General features: G+C 47.3%; 1 pseudogene; it reads left to right on the forward strand.

Moving 5' to 3' along the window:
- Positions 1–5,456: 5,456 nt before the first annotated feature.
- On the forward strand, positions 5,457–5,840 carry LOC149360427 (uncharacterized; annotated as a pseudogene).
- Positions 5,841–6,213: the final 373 nt, after the last annotated feature.

A 6,213-nucleotide genomic window follows, 5' to 3' on the forward strand; every position in this document is an offset into this window, starting at 1 on the left:
CCCGGTCGGGTCAGGCCGGAGGTGCCGTCTACAGGAAGCTGGGGCCAAAGTGGTGTGTTGCCTCCGCCGAGGGGCCTTAAGGGTCCAAACGCTCGGCATCAGCTCAACCACCAGGATCCCCTTTTCCCCGGACACGGCGATGCCACGCACGGCTAAGCGCGGATGCTCGGGTCCGTGGTGACGCATTGTTCACCATCATCCCCCTGCGGGGATGTCCCTGCGGATGCTCGGGTTAACCCCGTGGTGTCGCCACTCACCAACGTCTGCTGCTGCAGACGCCCCCCTGCGGGGAGCAACGGTTCGTAAAAACAGGTAAAAAGGAAGAAACACTGCTTTCAGGACCAGGCTCTGTCTTAAGAGATATAAGCAGTCCAAAGCCAATTGTTGACTCTGATGCATACCTTACTAGCAGGAGTTATAAGGAAGGTTGCATGAAGCTAAGATGTTGAGTGTGATGAAAGTTGTTGACGTAGCAGTTTCTGCTACATTAGACAAGGCTGGTCCCTGCACAACCATTTTCTGGAAAGTGCTGGAAGAACTAGAGAAGTGCAGCCTTGCTCTCTTGGGTTGTGCTGAACACATGTCGGCATTCACTTGTCAGATATGGAACTTTGTTACGCTAATCACCGTATAGAGAGCAACGAGAAGGTGGCTGTTGCATACAAAATAGCACGTCTCTTTTAACTGTTTGGCTCCCATTAAAATGTATATGTTTTTTCCTATATGAATTGAATAAAGTGCTTTAAGTCTGACCTTTGCTATTATCGTCATTCTTTGCATTTTATGACCTTAATAACGTCAAAGTTTCACAGTGGTAGTGCTCCATCTCCCTTACGTAGCACATATACAGCGTTGCCTGTCAGACCAGGTAATCTAGTAACGTTGCATTGGATAACGTTCTAGTGTTACACGTTGCTCGGTTCAGTTTCCAATGGTGGCCTGTCCGCAGCCAGAGATTCTTACCCCCCCGCTACATCACACGTCTCACCTGCGACCCACACTCTTTCAGGAGGAGCCACACAGCAAAGCTGTCAAGAGGCCAGTGCAGTCATGGCACACTCACCAAGGCACCATTCTTCGAAAGGAATGGAAAGCCTGCTTACAGTGCTTGAACCTCACATGCCACAGGGTGCTGACTTCCCAAAGACACTTTATTGTTCAAGAATTTATTGTTCACGATGAAACATTTATTGCCCAAAGTGTTCCGAGTACCTAGATACACTTCCCTGTGCAACTGCCAAAAATACACAGTGCCCAGTGCAGTTCTTGCACAAAAAGTTTCTGGGCTCTAGAAAACCGGGTAATTTTTTTAACTCTGGATATCGAGGCTCAGATCAAGGAAGTACTTTAAGCTGGCAAGCTGATGCAGAGATGCAGTGGTCCTGTTTAAGATATCACACAAAGTCCTACATATTGTAGCCTGCTGCTGAAGATATCTCTGTTACTTGGAATACAGGTGGCGTTCCATTGTTAGACTCTTTGGGCCACCCTATGTGGCCACTGTTACATCAAGTGAATGAGCTCGTGCATAAAAGATAAGGGTGCAGAAGCAGCTGCTGTCTCGTTTGTGGTCTGGTGTAGGCAAACCAAACATGAACACATATCTCAGGCCATTTGCAAAGAAATGAACGCCCTCTCAATGGAAGACATTGCATGGACAACCCATGATGAGCTGAGCAAAGTGTGGAAAGTTTAGACAGGGCAACGCACGATGCATGATGTGAATGTGAGATTCAGGCTCCCCGTCTCTGTTAACAACATATTCAGAGATATTACAGCATTTGCGCCTTGAAAGGCAGACACTCCCAAGGCCCGCTAAGGGTCTCAGTGAATCAGAAGAATGTCACCTTTGAAGGCTGCAAACTATGACGTTTAATAATCCAGCTACGCTTCAAGCCATTGAGCCGGAGTCCTTTTTGGCACAGCGCAAATTTTGTGGCCATAAAGGCAAACTTATACCAAATGGTATGGGCCTGTCAGGAAAATAACAGTATTGACTTATATAATAAAAGTCAGCCAACGCAGGAGGGCTGGGAGGCACACCTTTCCAGCTATGACGTCGCAGAACAACAAGCCTTCGTCGCCAGAGCCAGGGCAGCGGCTTATACCGACGGTGTCCCGGACTAGGGACCCGATCAGCCTTCCCTTAATCTAAGTCACTGTGACTTCAAATAACCGTTTTCATCATGATCATATGAACATGAGCTAGCTTAATGCAGTATATGGATGCTCGTGGTGTGAGCAAATGGGTGAAGTGGTGCGATAAAGGGAACGAGCATAGCCGTGTAAATAGTGCAGCCTGCAGTAAGGCCAAGGACTCGAGAGTTTTGTCAGTCAAGCAGAACAGGCACAGAAGGAGGGTATACCTCACCGAGGTGTCAAACGCCCGTTTCTATGTTTTCTGCTTGCCCTTAATTTGTTGTCGATTACATGCATGCTGTATGCAATGCGTTTGTGAGGACCACAGCACTGATGTGGTTCAGCAGAACACACCATTTGCAGTATCATCTTGGAAGCCACGTACAAGAAATTGATGGGGCTGCATCAGATGACCCCCATTTGGGAAATGACATGTATGCAATACTTGCTTTCTACAGTGAAACAGTGGAAAGCAGGGATTAGTTATCTTTTCCTCCATTTGTTTTAAAAGGACTTTTGCCTGGCAGATATTACAACCACACAATGTGCCAGTCATAGACTTTTTGTGCAGTCTTCTATCAATCACTATTGACAAGGTCAGATAAATCAAGAAACTTGTACCTGCCTTCTTGAAAGAATATTAAGAGCTATGCGGCATATATAGCACGACATAAAATGCTCACATCCTCCTCTACATAGTACACCATGTCAAGCTATGGGGACTGCTTTGGGGATTCTCAGCGTTTCCATTTGAGGCAGTCAATGGCAAGCTCGTGCGCTTAGCCACAGCAACACGATATCCACATTCACAGATCACTGAGAAGTTTTCGATTTTGCAGAGTCTACCACGAATATTGTCTACGACCACAAAATGGCAATACTTGGGCTCTTTGTTCGGACCCTGCTGAAAAGTTGCAATATCAGGAAGGCCAGATTGCACAGTGGCAGTATAATTCTGCATGGAAAGGGACAGGTAGAACAGGACAGCGTAATTTCCAAGATGTCACTATGTTCGTTCAATGGACAAGTCACGCCGAAGGAACACCTTCGTTATTTCTCATGACAATTCGGACTGACATTCTAACTGCCAACAATGAAGGTTCGGACACTCTAGGAGATAATGTGCTGTTCAAAGTCAAAAAGCTGCATACTGCGGATGTCTTCCTAGGCTGTGGATTTGGCTGAAGCTGCTTCATTTTGTCACTGCTCAAAAAACACTTGAACACTCCATGATGAGAGCTCTGGAAGAACAATCTGTGCCTTATAGATGAAAAACATTTATTGAAATCTGTCACATTAGAAACAGATTATATTTTATTTTACGAGGCAAGGGGAGCTGCATCCAGGTAGTATGTCTTGTGCATGTATCTACTGTGCAAAGGAGGCATGTTGCAAACAGTTCATGACTCGGTTCATGAGAAAGTCAGCGTCAAAAAGTCAGCAAGGGTAAAAGTTGTTAATATGTTTAACATAATTAAATGAATGCTATAACTAAAGGTGTTTAAAATGAGCCCGGTGCATTTTCCCACATATGTGCGCAAACTGCGAAGGTGATCACCCCGCATATTCAAGGACATGTCCTTCATGGAAGAATGAAAAAGAGATCATCACAATGAAGACAAAGACAAACTTACTGAAGTGAAGCTCATTTATGCAACAGCAAGTGAGGTGCCCTTGAACATTGTTTATAAACAGCAGGCAGAGCCTGCAGCATTGAATGGCAGGTTATTTCCTTCAATTGTCTATTTATTCATTTCTGAAGTGGTATGAATGCATGGCACACAACAGCAAAAGGACATATTTTGCACCCTGCTTCTATTTGACAGGGTCCACTACGGCCCCTCCTCCCTTCAGTAGCGCCCAATTCAAGGACATGTCCCTCATGGAAGAACGAGAAAGAGATCATCACAATGAAGACAAAACAGAATATCACTTTCAAGAAAGCAAGGCAACTCACCCACACGAAAAGCACTTTCACATTCTCCACAAAAACAAGCTTTGCTGATGTGGTGCGCAGGGGCGGTGCACCACACAGCACTCCGGCTTTTGCCCAAGCCACATCCACCGAGCTTATGGCAAGGCCATTCACGCCCCAGGCAGGGATAGCGAAGGGTGCTCTGCCATCTCCAAAGCAGGGAGTGCCGGCCGACGGATCGGCACCCTGCAGGACTTCCCCCCGCCGGGGGAGGCCTGAAACTCGCACACCCGCGGCTTCACCGCAGTCCTCCAGCACCTCCTGTGAAGTCACTCTGGTAACTCCAGCCGCACGGTTTGCATATGTGTTGCGTGTCCAGACAATTTTTAATTCGTGTGCAGCTATCCTGTGATGGAAGGATTCACCTGTTGCATTCCTGGGTGCTACAACAACAGTGCAAGGGACAAAGGCCTCGGGTTTTATGCCTTTCCTAAAGATCAAAAACTCCGATAGATGTGGCTTCAGTGGATAAACAGGGCCGGACAGATTGGCAGGTAAGACAGCTTTTTACTATGTATAAAGCCTTTTCCCAAGTAAATTGTGCAGCTTCTTGTATCAGAATGTAAAACCGGTAGTTGAAAATTTCAAAGAATATAAATGTTTGGGCACTTGTGCCTTCGTATGCCTATTCGGGAATGGATCAACCATCATTAGCGCGGTTGTACCTGCACGCCGATGTTTCTTGCTGTAGGTCCCGCGTTTCTTTGCTGCATTATCACTGCGTGCTTTTATTACAAGTAGAGATCTTTTAACGTCGGTTACGTTGTTTCATTTACACCACTGGTAGGAAGCACGCATACATAAGAAGGTAAGCTCTCTGATGAGTTTACAGCGGCGACACAAAGTGCGAACTACGCAGTGTTGACGCGCTTCGCCGTTCGCATTTCTTTTCATGGTGCTGCTAGATGTATGGTAAAAAAGAGGGTACAGTCGTCCATGACTGTATCGTGAATGACTCCAGAGTCGTCTGTTCTTGTTACGATACGCCGTGGTATGGTACGTCGACACTGGCAACAAAAACGCACGCGGCGAGCGGTGCTGTCGTGCGCGGCAAGATTCACGACAAGCGGCAGCAACGCGCGGCAAACGCGCGAATGGGTGCGAGACCCATTTTTCGCGGCAGCCGCAAAATGACCACCAATCAGAAGCGAGCCGCTTTACGAGCCGCGCTGTTGTGGCGCCCCCTGTGGCATAAGCTAAGAATCATAATCTATGGGCTCCGTGACATGCGCGCCGTAAATCTCAGACACACACACCGTAAAATATCAGAGGCCATTTCCAGTCAGGGGGCTGTTTTTGTTAAGCCTTCCCACACTGCCACCGAGACGTCGTCGAAGTCGCAATGGAAGCGTTTTTAGAAACTGTTCGTGATTATCCGTGCCTTTATGATAAATCGAACATCGATTTCAAGGATAAGGACCTGCGCGCCAACCGCTGGCACATTATTGGACAACAGTTTGGGATGACAGGTGAGTAATTGGTGAAATTTTCTTAATGTTTTGGGAACGTGTGTGACCATGTCATTGTGTTTGTACATACCATGCAGGCGAGCAGGCAGCGGGGAAGTTTAAGAACTTGCACAACCGCTGGCTTACGGTAGCGCTGGAGAAGAAGAAGGCCTACAAGAGTGGTGCTCCCGGCAAAGAAGGGAAAGCGAAAAGTGAATGGACGTACTATTATATTCTTGAGTTTCCTGCGGCAGACGGCGTACTACGCGGAAAAGTAAGATGCACTTGTGAAGTGTGGTTCACTTCTGTTCCCGCTTGCACAGGGACCTGATCTGGCGCGTATATAGGAATATTTGCTCCCTGGGTAAATGCATGCTCGCTAGTGCATGGATGCATTTACTGCCGTATTCAGAAATGCGACTTAGCTTTGCCGTGGCTCACGTGAACGGCTGACGCGCCGAAGGAAACGAAATGACCCTCTCGGGCATGTTCATTGCAGACGATTCTGAATCTTATGATGATCAAGTCCAGTCGCGACATTAATTTCTGAATACGGCCGCTCTCTTATGTTCAAGAATGGTGCTGTATTGTTCGATGCATTGAAGAGGCATGTGCCTACGCGCCGTGCGCTGGGCGCATTCGTGCGGCGCA

Source organism: Amblyomma mixtum, chromosome 2 (assembly GCF_055824585.1).
Source record: "Amblyomma mixtum isolate Tamu chromosome 2, ASM5582458v1, whole genome shotgun sequence".
NCBI lineage: Eukaryota > Metazoa > Arthropoda > Arachnida > Ixodida > Ixodidae > Amblyomma > Amblyomma mixtum.